Source organism: Glycine max, chromosome 15 (genome assembly GCF_000004515.6).
Source record: "Glycine max cultivar Williams 82 chromosome 15, Glycine_max_v4.0, whole genome shotgun sequence".
Classification (NCBI taxonomy): domain Eukaryota; kingdom Viridiplantae; phylum Streptophyta; class Magnoliopsida; order Fabales; family Fabaceae; genus Glycine; species Glycine max.
In genome coordinates this window covers 41,793,326-41,817,976 of record NC_038251.2, presented here as the reverse complement: position 1 = coordinate 41,817,976, position 24,651 = coordinate 41,793,326, and the positions used below count along the sequence as shown (strand labels likewise).

General features: G+C 30.9%; 1 pseudogene; it reads right to left on the bottom strand.

Annotated features, from left to right (window-relative positions):
- Window positions 1–24,157, bottom strand: part of LOC100782133 (cycloartenol synthase-like) — a 47,325-nt pseudogene extending 23,168 nt beyond the window's left edge.
- Between the last annotated feature and the right edge of the window lie 494 nt (window positions 24,158–24,651).

Sequence of the window (24,651 nt, the reverse complement as noted above, 5' to 3'; positions counted from 1 at the left end):
AACAAATCAAGCTCTTATTGAAATTAATAACCAACTCATTCATGATCACCTTTAAGGCTTCTCTAGTGCAATCTGACACTGGCCAACCATTGTCTGTAGTTGAGAAAGTTCAACCACCTTTAGAAATGTGGCGATACCAGTCACTTGGAGTACCAGAACTATTTGTTGTAATCTTCAAATGCAGCCGTTGCATTTATCATAATCAATATTTCATAATCTTAGTTTTTTCTACAACTTTATATCAATATACAATACCTGTGAGAATTTTATGAAATTATTTGCTTTCTTAAGCATGGAACCATATTCATCCTTAAGATTAGTAGCTAAGATTGCTTGAATAGAAAGAACCGTGTCCCATAATTGAGAACCACCATATGACTGACATTGAATTGCATTCATTAGAATTTGCAGCTTAATTTTTAATCAGAGATCTAAATTAAAGTTAATGTTCATGCATTTGTCAAATTTTGTAGAAAAAAAATAATTTATTTTTCCTATAAAACTTGATAACATATTGTTGAAAGAGAAAAGAAAAAATTGATGTAGAACCTGCATTTTCATTCCATCCTCAGCCACCCAGAGATCGTCTTTGATTCTTGAAATGTGACGCTTAAATGCTTGGGAATTGGGGTTCTCCAACCAACAACAAACCATGTTTAATACCTATTTTAGAGGGCTTGTCAATTTGGTATTTTGATTGTCTTTATTCAAATTACTAAGAAATTAAACATAATGCTATGAGAGATAATTTTGCATTCTGGTGCTTTTTGAAATATTTTGATTATATTAAATCTAATTCAACTACATTACAGTCAAGACTAAGACAATTATACATTATAAAATTGAAATAAGTAAGACAAATAAAATCTTGAGATAAGAAGAAATCAAGGGAGATTTTTTTTCCCATCTTTATCACTTTGGACAAGTAGGAGATATGTCTATGTTCCTTAGTTACATTTTTGTGTTAAAATGGTTGAATTATGATATGTACATATCATCTAATGTGCAAATGTATTCTATGATTAAGTATAGACTTGAACTTATAATTATTTTTGTATTAACTTAATAATATGAGCTTTAAAAGCCAATGATTCATAACATGATATAAGACTAATATGCAAATGCTAACACTAATAAAGAAAATTCTAATTCTATCTTAATTCAATTTGATTGTGTTTTTATTAATGTTAAGATCATTAATCATATCACTATTCCATGATTTATTGTAATTATTATCTTTCTTAGTTACTTTAATTAGGAATATGATTTAGGTTTTTCTAATTACCATAATCACATAATTATTTAGACATTATTAGTTACCTTAATTATGACATGAATTAGGATTCATTATTTCCTTGTTTTCCTAGGCTTTACTTATAGATAAATGATGTATATAAATTTGTGAATATCAATTTGAAAATAATCATTTCTTCCATTTCAATGTGGTACTATATCCATCCAATCTTTGACCAAGAATAAGTGCTAATTTTTTTTAAAAAAAAAGGATCAAAGATGGAAAAAAAAAGAAAAAAAAAGTGTGAATTAGAATAATTAGACACAATGAAGAAAATGTCATCTCCATATAATTTAAGTTCAAACAACAACTCAATGGATGCAACCACCTAATAAGTTCAATAACCGAGCTGAGTCATAAGAAACAGGTTAAATCCAACATAACCTACCTGGCTACCTACATGATGGAGGGATGACTATTCATGAGTATGCTATCCAAAATTTCATTGGAGGGACAATTGCCTCAACAATCGATGCAAGGAGGACTCACAGACTTGTGCAATAAGCAATGATAAATTTTTGTAGATATGTTGAACAATTGCAAAAGTGTTGAAAGAATGATAGGTAAAGAAATAATATTGGTTTTTGGGACAAAGGCACCAAATCACATGATTGACAATTGCCTCAACAATCAATGCAAGGAGGACTCACAGACTTGCGCAATAAGCAATGATAAATTTTTGTAGATATGTTGAACAATTGCAAAAGTGTTGAAATAATGATAGGTAAAGAAACAATGTTGGTTTTTGGGACAAAAGCACCAACTCACATGATTGCAAATTTAATGCTTATGCTAAAAGCTATTTAAGGATCCATGTGTGATTGCCAAATGGAGAGAAGTTGTGACAAATAAGGAAGGCATTGTAATTATTGAAAGATGGTTATGTAGTATGTTGTACACATGCTTAGAATGAATTGAAACTCAATCTCAAAGTTCTAATTGATAGATGTATAATTTATTTCATAAACTCTCTCCATTTTATTCATGATTTCACCTTGAGGATGCTAATTGGAGTTTGGGAATGGAGATATGGGCTTTATTGTTTTAGACGACTTTGGCATGAGAAAGCATATAAAGTTGGTGCATCGTCTTTGTTTGATATTTAGAATCAACGCACTAGACATCCTTGTTTGAAGTTTTTTTAGTTAATCTTAAATGTTAGTAGTAAAAATAATGTTCTTGAAAATAATCATGTGATATGTGTCAAAAGGGAAAAGAAAAATAGTGACAAGTTTCCCTTGAGAAATTATATTGTCAATAGCTTTGAATTGATTCATAATGATTTGTAAGGATCTTATAAAACTCCATTCTCTTGTGATGCTTATTATTTCTTAATTATAGTAGATGATTTTTCTCAAGTAATTTGGACCTACTTATTGCTTGATAAAAGAAAGTTATCATAAGTTTTGTTGAATTCCATTGCTTTAATAGAACCACAATATGATAAGTAAATGAAAATTTTCAGTGATATCAGAAAAGAATTCACATGTTTAAAAATACAACTACTTGAGCGTGAAATTATGTTTTCAAACATCATGTACATGAACCCCTAACAAAATGGTTTGGTTGAAAGAAAACATAGACATATCCTCAATGTTTCTTGTGGACTAATATTTCAAGTCAACATTCCAATCTCCTTCTTAGGTGAATTCATCTTTGTTAAGTCATAAGGCAAATTAGGATTCAAATTTTTTTATTTATGCAAATAGAATATTATGTTTTTACAATAATATCTTAATGTTTTCATACAAAGAGCGTCTGACTAGTTTTGTCTGTACTAAAATATGATATTGGTCAAGTGTTAGGTTTGTAAGGATGTAATATAACATCCCAGGAGAATCACATCGAAATGAAATGAATCTAGAGGTTGTACAAGTATGTGAATGTACAATTGAGGATAAATTAATAAAATTAATTGACATTACCTATACCAACAAGATACATCTACTTTTTGATAGCCTATCACTTATAAATTCTAAAATTTTGTGTGTTTGGCTTGGAGTAGTTACAGGATGGATGACCTTTTGGAAAGTTTCACAAGACGCATGAGAGTGAGGACAAAAGATGCTAAAAAGTCTCGTGTTGATTTGTGGGGATAGTCATTGATCTTAAAAGTAGTTGTGGAGATCACCAAGATCTCGAAAAAGACTACTTACAGAGGATTTTGACCAACAAAAAAGATGAGAAAGTGTAATAATGTGAAGAATCATAGAGTATGAGCCTCTGAGACGTCAATGATCAGAGGTGTTACATGTAACACTTGGTGCTCTGATGTTTTGATCCATCTTGTAGTGAATAAATGAATATTCATCATAAGATTATTCAAAAAGTATGAAAGAGAAATGATTCAATGAAAAAGGTTAGGTGTGCCAAAAGCAAACTACATAGTACTTAATTGCACAAAAGCATTTATGATCATTGTCACAAGATATGGAGTGCGAAAATTAAGGCCTTATATTGTTTGTTTCATGTTGTGTCATGTTAAGTCCATTTTTATCGGATGATATGGTATTTAATGCAAGCAGTATGAAAAATTTTAAGAACCACAATTCAACATCTCCTTCTTCTGTTTCTCTATTTCTACAATCTTAGCACTATATATGTAATAAGTAGAGCACTAATGCCGCGATTGAATGGGGCGACTCCATATAAGGAGATCAATGGACAACTATTTTTGTCTGGTCAACTAGGGAATGAAGGATAATAAGTTTGCTTGTCAAAGTAAACAATACATGTTCATGGAGTACACCTAAAACAACACATATTTTATATCAAGAGATGTTAAATCTTTTGAGAATGAGTTTCCTTTTTTCCTAATCTAGCTTATTAAAACTTGTGCTAAAATGAGAGTGTAGTTTGAGAGTACATCATTGATATAGTGGTTCTTATAGAATGCAACATTATTAAAGTAAAGGGGTAAGAAAATAAAGGTTGTTGCTCAAGATGATGCAAGCACCATGATGCTAGTAGCAAAGATACAAGAAAGATGAGGAATCGTTGGGTAAGGGTAAATATATTGTTTAATACCATTTTTAAATCGCCAAGTTATATGACGTACACTATCCATACTAAAATATAGTTGTTCACTCTTCCCATTACCTCTTAAAAAATTAGGTGTGCTCTATCCCTTAACACACAATATGAGTTGTTATAAATTTTATATACAACACCACATGTTCCTTATATAATTATGATTTTTGAGAAAAAAAAACACATGACATTATGAGAGACAATGAAATTATTCAAGGAAATCTTCATTCTTCTTATGTTTTCACTCATACGTAGTTCCTAGACATTTTCACTAAGTTGTTGGGACATGATCCTTTTTATTTCTACTCGACAAGTTGGACATTTGAAATCTCTTACACCAATTTGAAGAGGTAATGAGAAAAATTATGATTATATAGTACTTTAGGGTAAGAATCATTGGATAAGTCTAAATCTTCTTACACTAATTTGAATATAGTAGTCATGATTTGTTTCAGTGATTGTTATAATCATTAGTTTTCTAAATTATTTAGACATTCTTAATCACTGGTATAATTTTTTTATATACCATAATTAGGACAATACTTTATTATGTTTTCCAAATTATCCTAACTATAAGATCAATTATGATATAGTGAATAAACACGAATAATAGTATGAATAATAATCAATTCTTCCATATAGATAAATACAATTACCTTACTAACGGTAGCAATACAAATGTAGTTTGTGTTTTCATCCTTGTAGTGTATATGCTTCATTACATGACAAAGAGCTTTCTGTCTTAGCTTAGAAAAAGGTCAGTGCATGAAAAGAGATTCTCCTATACTGTGAAAAGAATCCCATAAAATATTTTGAATCATTGAGCTTGGATGAGACCTATCTTCCTACAATAATTAGTCAATACTATATTATAATTAACTCATATTTTCTTAATAATAAGATTCATAATTTATTTTCTTTTTAAGTCAATTAGATTTATTTCACTATCACATTTATGTTTAAATAACTCCCTTTCTTAATGAAATTTACGCAAGATAATATTTTGTTAATATCAATTGTAACATCAATCTCCAAAATTATTTTCAAATCTAACAATTTTGTTAACATTAATCAATTATTAATAATATATTATAGATGAAGATTTTCCATGTAGGCAAATGTCACGTGGTCATACCAAATTCATTTCTTTTTCTCTAAAATGCCACTAAATAATTTTGTTTTATTTTAATTATTCAAAATACATATTTATGGTAGATAAGGTGGTAATTTAATTATGAAATACTCAATTACAATAACCGATCATGATTAGAGCATTTTAATTAATAATATAATTATATATTTTCATTCAAATTAATTAATCACAATAACATATATTTTTATTCTAATTTAAAGTAAATTTAGAAATTCTAGCAAATATTTATTTTAGGCAAATGTATCTTAGGAATTTTTCTAACTGATATATAAATATTACTTTTTCTATTTTTAATTCCAAAGAAATATAAACTATATTAATAAAGATAACTGTAGATGTAATAAACATAATTTTTATAACAAAGGTTTTGCCACATAAACAGATGTGGTGTGAAATATCACATCCATTTTCTCTCCTAATAAATGTCACTAAATTATTTTATTTTATTTTATTCATAAAAACACGTATTTATGATAATTAAGGTGATTATTTAATTTTGAAATGCTTAATTATGGTAATTGATCATAATCATAACATTTTAATTAATAATGTTAAACTGTAATTTTGATCACTCTATAATTTTAAATTCGTGATTTTGGTTCTTCTATTTCTAAATCAAGACATGTAATCCTCTTATTTTTTTCAAAATAAACAATTTTGATTCTTCCATTAATTGACTATCTAAAGTCAAACATTAACTTTGTTGTCACATATTATTGCTAAAGTGACACGTTATTGACATGTTAAAGTGACAAGAGATTAAGTAAGGTGACACAATATTTTATCATGAAGATAAATCAAATTATATCGATATAATTTAAAATAAAACATTGCATTAGTATCAAAAAAAATTTATTAATTAAAATTGGCACAATTTGATCTTTTTAGCTAAATGCAATCCAACCCAACTCATGAACATTCCTAATCAACTCACCTATAAATACATAGAAGCAAAGAACAAACTCCCTTTTATTCTTTCTCTGTAAGGTACTATTCGAATGTTTTTTCATATCTCACTTTGAGTTTTCTAAAACAGAAAAACTATTTGATCAATTCATGTAAACATTTATATATACACGGTTATTTTTTATTCCATCGTTTGTTTCTAAATAGTCAAATACTAACATTTTTTTTTTACTTTAATTCAATTTTGATACAAGGATAAATACAAATAAGAAATAATTTCATTTATCTTATTATTATTATTTTTTAAAATATTTATATTTTTCAATTGGGTTTAACACATTGTGTTTAATATTTATTATTAATTAAATATTTGTTGACATTATTTTATAGTTTCTTAATTTTCAACTATTGATTTTACACAAGATTTAAAGAAGAGGTTTTACAAAAGAAGATATATTGAATTCTATAATATTATTAATATAATATTTAATCTTTCTTTTATTTCTAGTTTTTGTTTAATTAATTAAGGTAGATATAATTAAAGATGATTTTTTGTATTAGTGTGCATATATATTAAAATGAAATAAAGAGAGAAAAATACATGTATACACAAATACAACTCACTACCTTGGCACATGAATTTTTAGCTTGATTCTAGTCGAGGAGATTATAAGGAAGGGTATACAGCTCTCTTCTAAGAGATAAAACAAGTGTATTTATAGGACCTATGAACCTTTCGCCATAAAAATAGGACATGGGTAGAAACACCTGCCGAGCCTGACTCCATATTCTTCCTGCAAATAGGATGATGTGACTTTTGTAGATAACTTTCTCTATACTATTATTACAACTTTAAATAATAAATTAACATTTACACTTCTTGATACTTTTTTCTTAATTAAATAGGTATACAAAATTGATGTTAAAAAATATTATTGTGTGAAAATTATGTCCCTCATATATAGTAAGAAATTTATATATAATTTACATAATTAAAAAATTGTTATTGGAGTATAAGTATGAGGTGAAATTTTATATCATGTAAGAATAAGAATATTGAATCATACACATAAAAGAGTATATGATATTGATGTATTTGACAAATCAAATATCATTGTTTAATAATAATGAATAGCATATAAGTGAAGGAAAGATTTATAAACTATAACTTTAAGATTTTTGGTTAAAGTGTAGTTTCAGTTTATTTATGTGGTTGTTTATGACCAATTAGTGTATATATAGAGAGAGGACATATCATATACGAGAGAGATATCTTATATGAGAATGAGATGATTAAATCTTAACCATATAACTAAATATGAACAATCAAGATTTAATTTTAAGAAGTCAGGTGACTTTTTAAGTAGTTACGTTACATTAAGTCCTCTCACTCATATATATGGGGTTAGCTAAATGAATAGATTAATAAATTATAAGTATAAATTTCCTTAAAATACACTCAGGCGTAACTTACTAACTTAGTATCTATATACTATCTATAAAAGAGAACCCTCTGGAAATTCCTAAAATACCCCTGTCTAAGATTGTGACAGCTATCCATTTCCTTGGTTTTTTGGTCTTTTAGCCCTTAATTTTCCACTTTTCTGATGCTTACAGGTGTTTAATTTTGCTGATTGTGGCATTTACACGTGTTTTATTTTGCATGTTGTGCATGTGCTGGCCTTTGCCTCTTTACGTGGTTTCTTGCATTTCATTCTTCAGTTTGCGTGTTTTTGCTTTTCATTTTTCCAGATACATACTAGCTTAATTTGGGTTCTGCTTGGTGCTGTTTTGATGTATGTTTTCTTACATTCGATGTTAGCTTATGGTTTTTTGGCTTTTCTTTTCTTACATGCATATTACCTTTCGGGTTTTTGGCTTTTGTTTCTGTGCTGTTTTCATGTTTGTTTTGTTAGATGCATCTAATTTTTTCATTTTGTTGTGTTGGATGATGTTTGGTTTGCATGTTTGGTTATCGTGTTTGTCTGTTCGTGTACTTCTGGTGTTCTGTTCTGGTACTGTTTTCATGTGTGTTTTCTTACATGCATTTTAGCTTCTCATTTTTGTGTGTTGAACGAGGTTTTGGATTTTTTCTTAGCTTATTGTGTTTCTGTTTTGATGGTGGTTTAGTTGTTTTTTTTTTTGCAGTATTATGGCACGTTCTCCAGACAAGATAAAGACCATCGATGGCTCAAAAGAAACTCTTAAACTTAGTGTGAGGATCAGTGGTCTATGGTTTATTGGCACTCCTAACAAATCTGAGCAAGCTGAAATGGTGTTTGTGGACTGCGATGTATGCTTAAATTTTGTGTTTTTTTTGTAGGTTTATTACTTATTACTTATTGTTCAGTTCATTGTGTTGTAACCTTAATGCAATCCAGGGTGATGAGATCCACGCTGTTTGTGAACAAGACCAATTGAAGTAAAAAAAAATGGACTTGAAAGAAAATTGTACTTATGTCATGCACAATTTTAAAGTGCTAAAAAACAATGGTCAGTACAGAGTGTGTGATCATCAATTTAAATTGGTGTTTATTGGGGTTACTGTTGTGAGGGAGTGTGTTCTAGGGGACATCCCTTTTAGAAAATACAGGTTTGCTGGATTTGCAGATGTTGTGGCTGGCCAGTTTGAACGTGGACTATTGGTTGGTATGTTAACTTATATTTTTGCAATTGAGTTTATTTTGAAAGTTCTGTTCTTTTTGGAATTAAATAACATTCCCTGATTTTCCTACTTGCTTTAGATGTTATTGGTGTTGTGGAGGAGGTTGTCTTTCGCCAAGTTTCAGGAAAAGGTAGAAGGGTAGTCTTCAAACTAAAGGACTTGAGGTAAAGTTCGATTCTTGGTGACAATTTGTGTGATATGCTTTGTCAAGTTGTGGCTATGATTATATTATTATTAATAACTGATTGTCTCATAACTATTTGTTTCTGATAGCCAACAATTGCTATCTTGCACTTTGTGGGATGATTATTGCTTGCAGTTTTTGAAGTTCTTAGATGATTATGAAGGTGATGGCCCAATTACAGTTCTATTGAGCCATTGTAGGATCAAGGAAGCGCAGGGTATATCCTCATCTTGAATTTATTGATTTCTCTCTTTATGCTATTGTATGTTATGATTCTGTTTTTTAAATGATTTAGGATCTTATCCCGCATCGATCAACAATTCTTTCAAGGCTTCAAAGTTAATTATTAACCAGCCCGTGATGGAGATTCAAGAATTCAATGAACGGTATTTTTTGTATGTGTTATGTAATATATGTTGATCATTTTTTGTCTTATTTTTGTTGTTCATTCTATATTTGTAGGCTTGCAGAGTTGGGCATTGAGGCCCGGTCAGGTTTTAAATCCCATGGTGAAGGGAGTACACAACTTTCAGGTTCTATCCAATTATCATCAAAAGAATCATTCTTTGGCAAGGCTGAGGCAAAGACTATTGCTGACATAAACACCATCCCTGAAGTAATGATCTTATATAGATTTTAATTCTTTGTCGTGCATTATCTGAAGCTTTTTTATTTGATGTGTATGTTGTTTCACATAGGAAATTGTTTGTCACTATTGACACAATTACTAGGATTGTTCTGGACAATCATTCATGGTGTTATACAACTTGCATTCAGTGCCATAAAAAAAGTGATGTAGAGATAGCGCCCTTTACATGTGCATGCAACAAATACAATAAGGAAGCTATGCTTAGGTAATTGTGATATTTTAAAATGTTGTGTATTTTTCATGCCTTCATCATTTTTTTACTATTGGTGCATATGGTAGCAGGTATAGGCTTGAGGTGATGATCAACCAGGGAAATGAAAGCACAAAATTGCTGCTTTGGGACCGTGAATGCAGTGAATTAATTGGTCAATCAGCTGATGCAGTTAATAAGCTTAAAATTGAAGTGTGTTTTTGGATTCAACCGTAACTGTTTATGTTTGATATGTTATTTTTTGTTTGTGTAATACAATTATTCTCTTTGAACAAGGATGGTGATGTTGATTTGAATGCTTCACCCCAAGCACTTGATAAGCTGCTGGGTTATGAACTTGCTTTCAAGATAAAGGTGCAACCCAAGTTCAGGAATTATGTTGTTTTGAAGTGTTCAGCTGACTCGAGCTTAATAAATGTTGTGATGGATATGCTAGCTGATGCTGAGGTAATGTTCAATGTAAGTTATTTGACATTAACTGTTGTGTAAAGTATGTATTCTATTCATATTTATTTGTTTTCCATGGGTTGTGTTATCTTCAATGTATGTCTTATTCAGACATCTTCAAAAATGGATATCCCGGTTTCTGATTCCAATCATTCTTCTCAACATGAATCTGTGAGTTTTGATGACTGCTCTCATTTTTTAATATGATCTTTCTTGCAATTCTTGCATTTTGACACTTCATGACTTTCAACTTAGCATTCAACTTATTCGTTGCTATTTGTTTTATCCAGCAATCCCTCTCTGTGACAGCAGACCATGATCCACTGCTTGGACTCCCCTTGACGCCTACAAAGCGGCAGACATTTCAAGATTGTGATGATGAGGCAAGGACCTCTCAAATTTCACCTGCACAGCTTTCATCCAACAAATTAAAAAAACATGACGCAATTTAGTGCATTTGGTTGTTTTCAAGCTGTGTTGAACAATTTATTTTGCCTTGCTATTTGTATATCGTACATTGGCTCCTACCTTTAATTCTGTTGTGGTGGTGTTGCTTTAGAACTCTGATCAGAACTTTTGTTTAAATTTTAATCTTATTTTGTATGCAAGTATCCTGAGATTTTAGTTCTGTGGCTTATCCGATGTCACCTTAACTATTGCACTATATTTCAAAATCCTTATTTGTTCAATTGTTAAAATAAATATCGACAGACCATGCTTATATTAATGGTTATAAAACCATCTTTGAAGAAATCGACCTATGAAAATGTTATGAATTCAAATATATCGTGGTAGATAGAACAAGTAAGATTTGAAAATACAAATTAGAGATTGCCAGACAGAAAGTTCAGAAAACATGTTATTCACAATCATGATAACTTAAAATTCAATTAAAGTTTTAACGGACCATTAAAGCATCTAATTTTAAGGTGTGCATCTTTAATTGTCTGAGCACAAAGTATTCACGAGAAACAAATTAAAATATTAGAAATAATGACCACGAAATATTGATCACTAGCACAACTAAATCAGCATTCATATCTGATTAATTCATCTGATTTTAAGGTGTGCATCCTTAATTGTCCGAGCACAAAGTATTCACGGGAAAAAAAATTAAAATATTAGAAATAATGACCACGAAATATTGATCACTAGCACAACTAAATCAGCATTCATATCTAATTAATTTTCTAACAGCAGAATATACATACCAAGACAAAAGTATCAGCTTTGGAGTCTCGAGAAACATGATCTTGGATCATCAATGATATATAATTAAGTGTTTCTTTATTATCAATTATCGTTTAGCATGATTTGTTATTTTAGATGCCATTTTTTGCTTGATTTTACTTTGGCAAATGCAGAATTTGATATTTGATAAATTTACTCCATCTTTCATCATATGTCTCAATATGATGTACAATTAATAAGACAAGTAAAAAAACAATTTCTCTTTAGGTTGACATCCTAATTCTGCCATGCATAACATTTTCGATATCACATTTCTTATCGATGGCCCCAAAGCATAGGTATAATAATGGTTATAAATGCATGTCTAATCATTTTAGTGCATTTAATTAGCTGTCAGAATTCATAATTTTAGTGTTTTTCCTTATGCTCACTTTTTATTACTTACTTTACAAGTTTTAATGTCGCCGTCAAAACCATCGCTATAATCATGCCTATACAGCATGTCTAATCATTTTTATCAAAGTATGATCCATTTAACCAGCTGTCAACATTGATAATTTTAGTGAACAAGCCAAGTTATGTCTTGGTCCGAGTGGAATAACATTTCTTTTCTACATGTCCATGAACTTTTGCAATTTTAATTTTGCATGTATTGTAACATTGAAACACGAAGTCAGTAAAAATTTTATAACTCGATCAAGATTAACAACAACCATCAAGAACATGGATAACCATGAGCATGCAAATCATCGTGACACAGTACAAGCCAGGATAAAGAATAAAGGTATCAGGCAGCACAAAGTTAATGATCAGGCTCAGAATATTGATTGTAAGCAATTCAAAATATTATCTTCCAAATTACAGTTAATAATTCTAATTAGTTTGTTGATTTAGTAATACAATATCCACAATTTTTGTCACACAAAGACAAGCAAACTGTAAGGTGCATTCAATATTATGTGAATCCATTCCACATTAAATAAATTTCACTAAACTTAGATTTAATTCACTTTTTTAGTTAATATTCCTGATTCATCAGAGGATGAGAGTTCTGAATCAACACACCAATTAAAATCGACTTTATCAAATTAATTTTCAACATTATAATGCTATAATCTAATCTAAATGCAATTTTCATAGGCTGTGTTTCAGTTTCTTCACCTGAAAACCAAAATTATATGTCCTCAGCTAATGACCCCGCAATTAATAGAGAAGGTAACGATTAATATTCATAAACACTATGTTATTAGCTTACTGTCGAATATCTTTCACTGTACAAAATTGCTTTTGTTTATCGTGTTTCAATTTACATGTTTTCCTAAAATATTTTCAATGTCCAACCTCACTTTGCCATATGTCATTAAATTATTTCAGGATATTCTGATCTTGGTGACCAACTCATGCAGTGTAGTCACTGTAATGCAAATATGTGGTATGATGAAATAGTCTCAAAAGATAAAAGAACTACAAATCCAATATTCAGTTTATGTTGTGGAAATGGCAAAGTTGAACTTCCATTGTTATAGAATCCAGCTAAATATCTCTACCAACTTTTGTATGATCATGGTACATCTGATACTAAAAATTACCAACAGAACATAAGGACATATAACATGATGTTTGCCTTTACTTCTGCTGGTATTAAGTTTGACAAATCAATTAATAATTCAAGAGGACCTCCTACAATAAGAACTCAAGGTCAACCATGTCATAGAATAGGTAGTATGTTACCAATTCTTGGGAAAGAACCAAAATTTGCATAATTGTATATCTTTGACACAGAAAATGAAGTGTAGAATATGATTAATGCAATAAGGTAGTTAGTCTTTCATTGTTATTATTATAAATGCACAACATTGATCAACAATCTTACATTTAAATAGAATTCAATTGTTTATTCTGCATTACTAATCTTGTAATCATCGTATATATAATTGTTTACTTTGCTCCGCAGTCCATATAATCAAATTCAAGAACACATTGTTTCACAACTTAGTGAGATACTGGATGAATACAACGTGCATGCAAAAAATTTCAGGATGGCGAGAGATAGATTGCAAGATGTTCAAGTGAATAATATCAAGTTGAAATTGATTGCTAATCGTGAGAAAGATGGTCGTACATATAATGTACCTACTGTTCCTGAAGTTGCAGCACTAATAGTAAGCGATTTTGATGCAAATTCAAAAAGAGATATTATTATTGAAACTCAGCATGGACAACTACAAAGGATCCATGAATTACATTCTAGCTATCTAGCTCTACAATACCCTTTCTTATTTCCTTACAAGGAAGATGGATATAGACCTGATATTCTACATAGCATTCAATCAGATGGTGAGAAAAGGAAAAGAAATCGTCTTACAATGAAGGAGTGGTTTTCTTATAGGCTACAATGCAGATCAAATGAGTCTAAAACTTTGTTGAATTCTAGGAGACTATTCCAACAATTTGTAGTTGACGGGTATACTATGGTTGAGTCAGAAAGGCTTTCTTACATCAGAAACAACCAAAAAAAACTTTGAGTTGACAAGTTTTGTAGCTTACAACAGTCATTGGATGATGGAAGTAGGAAAGGCCTAAATAAAGGTAAAAGAGTCATTTTGCCTTGAACTTTTGTTGGCAGTCTGTGCTATATGGATCAACTTTATTTTGATGGTATGGCCATATGTAGCCATGTGGGCTTCCCAAATTTGTTTATTACTTTAACCTGCAATCCAAACTGGCCTGAAATCCATAGATTGCTGAATCCGTTGAATCTGAAAGCAGCAGATAGGCCAGACATAATCTCCAGAGTCTTCAAACTAAAGTATGAACAAATGCTTATGGACTTGACAAAGAATCACATGCTAGGCAAAGTTATTGCATGTAAGTTGATTCTAAGTTTGGTGAATTTATATTATGTGTGATATTGTTATTTTACATTGCCAATATTAATCACACAATCATATCTAATAACTTTAATTGTTGTCTATTAACAGACTTACTAATAAATTGCAGATATGTATACTAATAGAGTGACTGTTGTTTTGATTGATGAAGATAACGATCAAACTGAGAATGGTGGCACTCATAATGATGAGATCAAAGAATATCTAGATTGCAGGTATTATTAAAACTTGATCTCTAATTTATCTGATCATCATTGTTATAACAACTACTTCTATCTTCCTAACAGATACATATGTCCCTGTGAATCTACTTAGAGAATCTTTGGATTTCCAATACATGGCAGAAAACCTGCTGTTGAAAGATTACACTTCCATCTTCCAGGCCAACATAGTGTTCTCTATGAAGATCATGATGATATTGATGATGTATTGTCTAAGCCAAGTATCTCTGATTCAAAGTTTATTTCATGGATGAACACCAACCAAAATTTTGTTGAAGGGAGAAATCTTACTTATGCAGAATTTGTTTCTAAGTTTGTATACAATGAGAAGAAAAGATGTTGGCACCTTAGGAAGAAAGGTTATACCATTGGCAGATTACTATGGGTTCCACCAATTACAGGGGAATTATTTTATTTGAGAATGATGCTTACTGTTTGTAAAGGACCTACCTCATTTGAGGATTTAAGAACAATTGATAATGTTCAGTATTCTACATATAAAGAAGCATGTTTTGCTATGGGATTTTTACAAGATGATAAAGAATTTATTGAGGCAATCAAGGAAGCAAAAGACTGGGGTTCAGCACATTATATAAGAAAACTATTTGTGTTGTTACTTTTAACTGCAACAATGAGCAAACCTGAACAAGTTTGGGACCAAACTTGGCATTGGATGGCTGATGACATTGTCTATAATTATAAAAAATCATCAACAAGTCCAGGTTAGTCCTAATTTCCCATCAGACAAATCAATATTGATACGACACATAATTTGACTTTTTTCCCTTTTGTGTATTAGCATTACAGCTTGATGATAGAACTCTTCAAAATTTGGTCTTGCTTGAAATTGAAGAACTGTTGCAAGCAAATCAAAGATCTCTTAGAGACTATCCTTCAATGCCATATCCAGAGGATGCGAATTGTCCAGCTTATCTAGACAATAGCCTTATATTAGTTGAACTGAACTACAACAATGAAGAACTTAGATCAGAGTTTGAACATCTATTTTCTCACATGACAGGTACATTAAGTACAGAGCAATTTACCCCTTTGAAAATTATTATGTGCATTTCCTTCTTAGCTTTTCTCATCTATAAATTAGTATTTTAACTTCATTCATTTATCTTTAAATCTAACACCACATATCAATGATTCCAGATGAACAAGGTTCAATTTACAACTAGATTGTTGAAGCTGTTAATAAAGATGAAGGTGGTATGTTTTTTCTCTATGGATATGGAGGTAAAGGAAAAACATACATTTGGAAAACACTTGCAAGTTCACTGAGAGCTGACAATAAAATTGTAATAATGGTAGCCTCTAGCGGCATAGCTTCTCTGCTATTGCCTGGAGGTAGAACTGCGCATTCAAATTTTAAAATTCCAGTTCCAGTTTTTGAAGACTCAACTTGCAATATCCATTAAGGAACTCAATTAGCTAAACTATTAAATCAGACAAGTCTAATCATTTGGGATGAAACACCCATGGCTCACAAATTCTGTTTTGAGGCACTTGATCACAGTTTTAGAGATATCATCAAACACAACTCAAAGGACAATAAAATCTTTGGAGGTAAAGTCATGGTCTTTGGTGGAGATTTCCGGCAAATCCTGCCAGTCATTCCAAGAGGCAGCCGCTCTGATATTGTTAACGTAACAATCAATTCCTCTTATCTATGGGATCACTGTCAGATCTTGAGACTGACAAAAAACATGCGTTTACAAAACAATATGCAAGCAACAGATCAAGAAGAAACTGTAGCTTTTGCACAGTGGATTATAGATATTGGTGATGGTATTATTGGAGATGAAAATAATGGCTATGCTACTATTGAAATTCCATAGGAACTATTAATCACAGAATATAATGATCCTATTCATAGTATAATTAGCTCTACATTTCCAGATCTATCTCATCATCACAATGATCCTGAATACTTCCAAACCAGAGCAATATTAGCTTCTACAAATGAAACAGTGCAACAAGTTAATGATTATATGCTTACAATGATACTGGGTAATCATATAGTAAATTATCTTATTCTGTTTTTCATCTTTTAATCAACTTTCCTGGATTTTACATTTTTGGTTGATGAATTTTCTTTTTTATGTCTAAAATATTGATAGGTGAGCAAATGGAATATCTAAGCTCTGATTCAGTTGACAAATCCGAAATCATTGAAAGTTGTCATTTCCGCTCACTGACAACTGAATTTCTGAATTCATTGACAACATCTGGCTTACCCAATCACTGTCTCAAACTCAAGATTGGAACACCAATAATGCTATTAAGGAACTTAGACCAAACTCAAGGGTTGTGTAATGGTACTAGGTTAATTACCACAAGACTAGCAAAACATGTTATTGCAGCTGACATAATATATGGGACAAATATCGGAGATCATGTATATATCCCACGAATGTCTATGTCGCCTTCACAGTCACCATGGCCTTTTAAGCTATTGAGGAGACAATTTTCGATAATGCTTTCTTATGCCATGACAATTAATAAATCCCAAGGACAATCACTATCTTCAGTTGGACTTTACTTGCCAAAACCAATTTTTTCACATGGCCAACTATATGTTGCATTATCAAGAGTCAAGTCAAAGAAAGGACTTCGAATTTTAATACATGATCAGGACAAAAAAAAATTACTTCAACCACGAATGTGGTTTTCAAAGAGGTCTTTACAAATATTACAAGGTAAATCCAATTTATTTCCGATTGCAAATTTAATTCTAACCACAACTGAATTTGCTTCTTACTCATATGATCTCTGATATACAGTTAAAACATCATCAAATGAGCCAATCTATAATTCATTAATTTTAGAAAACCAGTCTTCCTTTATGGAGTGCATTTTCTTATTTGCTGCATTTTAAATTTTCATCCCTTTTCATGAACTCCAAATTAACCATTTCTTTCATGAATTGCACGAAAGAAAATAAAATGTTTATCTCAATTTAAATACTACCATTCAGCAAGTGAATTCTATATGTTACTCTGGCTGTTTTCCTAGGATGATACACTTATTATTATTCTTTTAGTAGAACCATTTATCTTTTCTTAGATAATCAATTGGCCTTGCAAAATATTATCTATGCCAAATCATTATTGACTTCAGCATTAGACAGGTCATTCATCTGATGATGCAAATTGTATTTATAACAATAGAAAAAATTAACTTACTCTTTGTTATATTCAGCAATAAAAATACCTCTTCACCTGCCTCCACCACCACAGTCTTTCATACTTATCATTTTGCCAATTCACGTCCAATCTTTGAACGGAACATTCAATGCTCCACAGTTCCCAAACCACTTAACTTGCCGTCACTTACACCCCCCTGAAAAGTAATGACCCTTCCATCACCCACTACTTTACATCATCAGACCACGATTTATTTCTCTACCACCTTCATTTCAACTCTTACCAAATTATTCTCTCAAAGCGACTACTACCATGTCTCCCGCTTCATCGACTGCCTCAAGCAAGGTAAGCCTAAACCCAAACCTGACTGCATGTTCATTCATTTCCTGATTTTTCTCTTGCATTTGGTTACATTTTTCATCCATATCCCGAACCAAAATTCAACATCTTGCCATCTATGTTTGTAAGTTTTCGAATTGCAATTTAGGACAGACATATTGAACAATTCTGCGTTTGAATCCATCATTGTCTGACTCAACTTTCTTTCCTGTGGCAAAGCCCTAATTCAATTTTCCCTGCTTCTGCTTCATTTATTTGTGCCCATTGTGTTAGGTTTCTTGCATACTACGTTATCATCTATCTTACCCTTTAGATATTAGTAACGTTTAAATCTTATTTTTGTCCCTCACACTTTTTGCATTCATGTTGTGCTTTTATCGCAATGCATGTTCAATTTGGAAATTTTGTTGATACTAATTCAAAAACCTGTTCCAGTGATTCTAATGTTCTATTGTTAAATACATAGTAAGAAATTTAAATATTAATTTAATTTTCTTCATTGCTAATGAATCCTGAAAATTATTCAATAATTTTGAATGATGCTACTATATTGTCACTGTCAATGAACCCTAGGTAGCATGTCATCTAGAATAACATTTGACTCATGCATGTAGGAAAAAACAGCCTATGCATATCCTGTGCGATTATACCCCATCCAAAACAGAACAGAAACAATATTAAGTTAAATCTTTTTAAATGCCTATTAAATTTCGTAGCATTCTATTACCATTATTTCCAACTATTGTATTAAGATTCTAGGTAGTTTGGTTATCTACACGATCTATTACATTGTTTTTATGATGCTGACTCTGCCCTTTCAAACTTTCTTGCTTTTGGTCCTTCATTAGCGTTATGAAGTGTATTTTCTTATTTGTTCGATCATATCATCTCTGATATACATCATCTATTATATTCTCTTTATAATCTTGATTCTTCTGTTTCAAACTTTCTTGCTTTTGGCCTTTAATTCGAATCATGAAATGCATTTTCTTATCTGTTCGATCATATGATCTCTGATTAAGAACTTTTCTTGCTACTGTATTTGCTTTTGCTGCATTTTCTGATCTCTGCAATGTTCTATATTCCTCATTTTCATGTTTTGCATCTAATTTCCTGCGTCTTATTTTATATGCATCTTCTCTTATCTTATTTTAATTATCCTAAATTAGAACTGTTAAATCCAATTACTACTACATTGCAGCAACACCCCAATTTAGACCTGCAGACAATTGAATTAGTCGATATACATGTTTTTTAAATGCTAAGTCCATTTTTTTCTCATTGCACTGCAGTTGAGATTGCCTGCTATCAGACAACAATTGATATTGCAATTTAAAGCTGCCTTCCATTGTGACAAGGTTAAATCAAAACCTTTATTTCCATATTTTATTCTTTGTGCTTCTGATATTGTTTTTCTTTTTTTAAATACTTTTTCCCCATTGCAGGACGCCATAGAAATACCAGGCTTCTATCAGCGCCAATGGCTACCAAATTATCCTGAAATTGTTGAATTTAAGTATGATGGGGAAACCTACAAAATTCAAGTTAGACAACACAAAGGAAAACTTTACTTTGCTGATGGGCTAACAAGATTGAGGACAGAACTGCAGATTTATGACTCTGTGACGATAAATTTCCTGGCTTGCGACCACCCCTCAAAATTTGACCTCCACTTCACTCCACCATTAGACCAGCAAAAATGCAAAAGGCGTCATGCAACAAGAAAACACATCTGGACATATGAAATCACCCAATCAATGCTAGGCGCACCACATCCATTGGTAAAATATTCATATCCATTTATATCTTCTATACAAATATTAATTTCAATGCCTAACTCTTTTTTTTTTCCTACAGTAACTTCCAGCCTCTGTCACACAATGCTTAATCCACTGTGGTGATCATATTACAATTCTCAGAAGATTCGGACCTCCACTGCAATGGAATGTAGTTGTGCTCGACAAAGGCATTGGTGATAAGTATGTCACTCTCCCTTGGTATAAATTCCTTCAAGAAGGTGATTTTAGCCATGGAGACGAGCTCTCATTCAACTATAGGCGTGCTGAGAAGATATGGGAAGTTGTCATCAGGCGTGCAATTGATTGGGATGATAGTGATATAGATTAGGAAAATCTACGATGTTATTTTGCAAAACAATGTTTGTTTATATTTATTTCCAACGTCTTTATATTTATCTTCAGACAATTTGACATTACAACTATTTTATATGAATGTTATTCCTTTTATCTTTTTACAATGTCTTTTTTTTATTCTTCCATCGAAAATCATTTAGACAAAAGACCTGTGCATGCACACGGGTTATCGACTAGTTCCTTTTAAAAAATAAGTAGGTGTGAGTTAGTAAATCCTATACACATTTGCTAACATGCACCCACTTTTTTTTTTTAAAAAAAAGAAGTTAACTAGTTATAATTATAAGTTTTGTTAAAATATACCCAGATATAACTTACTAACTTATTTTATCTTAAAAAATAAGTGAGTGTAAGCTAACAAATTTATTTATAATATATATGTGTATGTGTGTGAGAGAGAATAAGTGTGTGTATGTGTGTGTGTGAACATGTAAATTTAATTGAGGAGAGCAAAACTTAAAATTCATTCATGACAACCTGGATGGAAAGGAACAAAATAGGGAAACAACCATATTTCTGGTGGGATTGGCTTCAGTCCGCTCCATTCATATACGCCAAGCATCTATTATTCCAATAATTCATTTTGATCACTATATACGCACTATTTGAATAGATGATTAAATAAAAAAAATTCCACAATAAACTGTATGTATCGCTTGGCAGAATCAAAACTTTGTCAAACATACATGGTTAAGTTTTTTTCAATTCACAAGTATTGTTTTCAGAAGGTAACTCTATTTCAAGTATAACTAAATATAAAATATAAATGCTTCTTGTATTTAACATATTTAAACCATGCTTTTATTTATAAAAAAAACTAATTCAAACCAAGTTGGTCACAAAATTAATTAAGAGTTAATGTAGGTTAGCAATATATTTAGATTGAAATGTAAGAGTTAATGTGGTATTACATTATTATTATGTTTATTTTAACCTCAATCCTGTCTTTTAATGGGACATCATCCGCCCTTAAATTTTTCACTACCTAAAAAAATCTCTATTTGCTTTTATATAGTAAAATCTATCAAATAATAAAAAAGATAGTATTGTCATTAATTTATAGGATTAAGATAATAATGTAAAATTTTATTGTATTTACATGGGAGGAAACAATTTATTGAATGAACAAATCTGTGTTTGATTCTATTTGTGTGTAAAAATTCTTTTGGACTAATGACAATCACACACACTATGTGAAATTAATTTTTAACCATTAGGAAACACCCATATTGTATAAACTAATAAAAAAAATAGTGTTATCACTAGTATTAATAAGATTATATACACACATACCGAGAGCCAGAGTTTTCCCCAGGAAGGAATATAAGTGGCTCCTCCATGATCAAGAATCCATGTCCTTGCTTTTTCTATAGCGCCTTCTCCACCATCAATGTCTTCTCCAAGCAATCTTAAGGTCACATAGTTCAAAGCTGATGCAAACATTATGCTGGACCCTTCTATATGCATTCCCCACCCTAGAGTAAATAACTAACATTATTCATCATATATATAACAAGGGCTACCTAGAGTAATATATTACCCGTAGCTGAATTTTGTCTTTCTAATTTAAACTATTGGTTAAAATATAATTTTGGTATTTCTATTTCATTAATTTGTAATTTTGGCACCTTATAAAAAATAAAGAATATTTAATCTCTATTTTTTAAAATAAATTTTTTCGGTTCAACTATCATTGACGTGATACTATAATACTGAATTTTTTAGTTATTAATTTGATTAGTGGAACATTTAATAAGGATTTAATTAAAAACTATTAATAATTAAAAAATTAAACCACTTTAAATCGCGTATAAATTTAATTAAATTATTTCATATTATAGTTCAGCATTAGTGATTTAATGGTCAATGTCACAAAAATTGACAATGGAATCAAAATCCTTAATTTTGAAAAATAAAACATCAAAATTATATTTAGCGTAATCTATTCACAAGTATTCCATGCTAATTTAGTCAGAATTGTCTAACCATAAAGTATGTACGTATATATATATATATATATATATATATATATATATATATATATATATATATATATATATATATATTTTGAAAACATATTGTCTTAAAGATATATACAATAATCACTGGCGGACCTACATTGGATTGAGGGTATGCACTTGCATTCTCTCATTTTTTAAAATTCATTAAATTTGTAAATAAAATTTTATATTTTTATATTTTATTTTATTTATATTTATATAATTGAACCCACTAATTTTATTTTTTATAATTTGCACCCAGTAATCCAGCAGGGTCTTGAATCCGCCACTGACAATAACCGATGTTTACCTAAAAAAAGATATATATAATAAATCCACTGTAAATTGTAATACATACATACTTGGTGATTGAACACATAGCCACGTATTTCACTTTGATGCTCAGGTGTCAATATTTCATTAAGGGCTCCAATAACTGATAAACCAATTACCTACACAAAATTAAATCAAGAATGCACGTGTGAGGCAATTCCTTACTTTGATTGACACATAGCTTGGTCCCAAACTATTGTTGATTGGTTTATTTTTACATGCATTAATAGGTTGGAGTAGCATGAACGTAATATGTAAAGTTAATTTGGTTCTGTAACGTGCATACATATGGGAGAATAAGGTGGTAATCACTTAAATTAATACGATTAACTAAATTTTTGTTCTTGAACTTTAATTTCAAGTATTTACTTTTAATTTTTGAACAAAATATTATGGCTCTTCTTATCTGTGTTGTTATCCATGGATATTTTTAGTTCCTATCATTAAATATATCATTGTTAAATGATAACGTAATGTTAATAATATTATTATTTGATTATATTTTATGACGATTCATTTTTAGAAGTTTAAATCAGTTAAAAAAAATGCTTGATGCTAGAGTGTTTAAAATGTATTAAACAATTTCTGGGATTAAAAATCATTCAAAATTTCTGGAATATTAAAAATCATTCATAAGAGAATATATCTTGTTAGGAGAATATATCCCGGTCATTGTGAAGTGCAGTGCGCGTTGAAGAGAGGGGATGTGGTTGAACTCAGCCAATTCATGGTAAAGTACAGATTAAACATCTTTGCCACTAGATCTGGAATTGCTAGAGTATGTTTTAAGAGATCTGGATTCTATTCTGGCAAGTGATGTCCATGGATTTGGAGAATATTAATGGTTGTGAATATGCAACTAGGTTAATTAATTTGTTCTCTAGGTTGCCTTAAGCAAATAATATGTAGTTTCCATATGACAATGGCAGATAGGCCCCACTGGATGATTACACAATTCTTGTTCAATCCAAAGATTCAACGTGCTACCCTTTCATGCAACTTTGGCTTCTATATTGAGGTTACTGTATAAGTTAAAGGAAAGGTCAAATGACTTTTTTTTTTTTACTTTTATCGTATTTTTTTTCAATTTAATCTTTTATTTTTAAAATTAATTAGTTAAAATTGGTCATTTTGTCCATTAAAAACTGATTTCTTAATAATTTATAAATATCGACGGTTAAAAAATTTCACAAAATGTGTTTCTTAATTTTTTTTCCTCTTCTCCCTTTTGTCCCCATTTTTTTGCCTCTAAACCCTAACTTCCTCATACTCCACTACATCATCTGCCCGCCTCACCCCTTTCATCGCCCTTGCTGCTACCACTCTTGCCGATTCCATCAAGTCTACCTTGCATCCTCTCCAATATCGAACAAAATGACACAAGTGAGGGAGTTGCGGTTCTGATGCAACGGCAATTGGTGAGGAAGAAGAAGTCTTTGTTGTGGACCTTAATGGTGGGGGGGGGGGGGGGGGGGGGGGGGAAAGAAATTAAAGGTCGAGAATAGTCTAGGGTTGGCTTGAATCCTGATGCAGTTGAGTCGGATCTGGGCTAGACAAAAGTTTTCCAAGAATCAGATAATTAAAAAAGAATGGAAGGAGCAATGTAACATCCTTGATTGTGGACTTCTTAGAGACTCACACGGTGAAACTTCACTTGATGATACTTCACTCAGTTTCACGATGGTCAAAACCCTCCACGGGTTAGAATCCTTTGTAAGTAGATAATTAAAAAAGAATGGAAGGAGCAATGTAACATCCTTGAGGCATGGACAACCAGCTCTAACAACACTCAATTGCTTTCAAGATCATTAATTGTCTCCACAAACCAACAT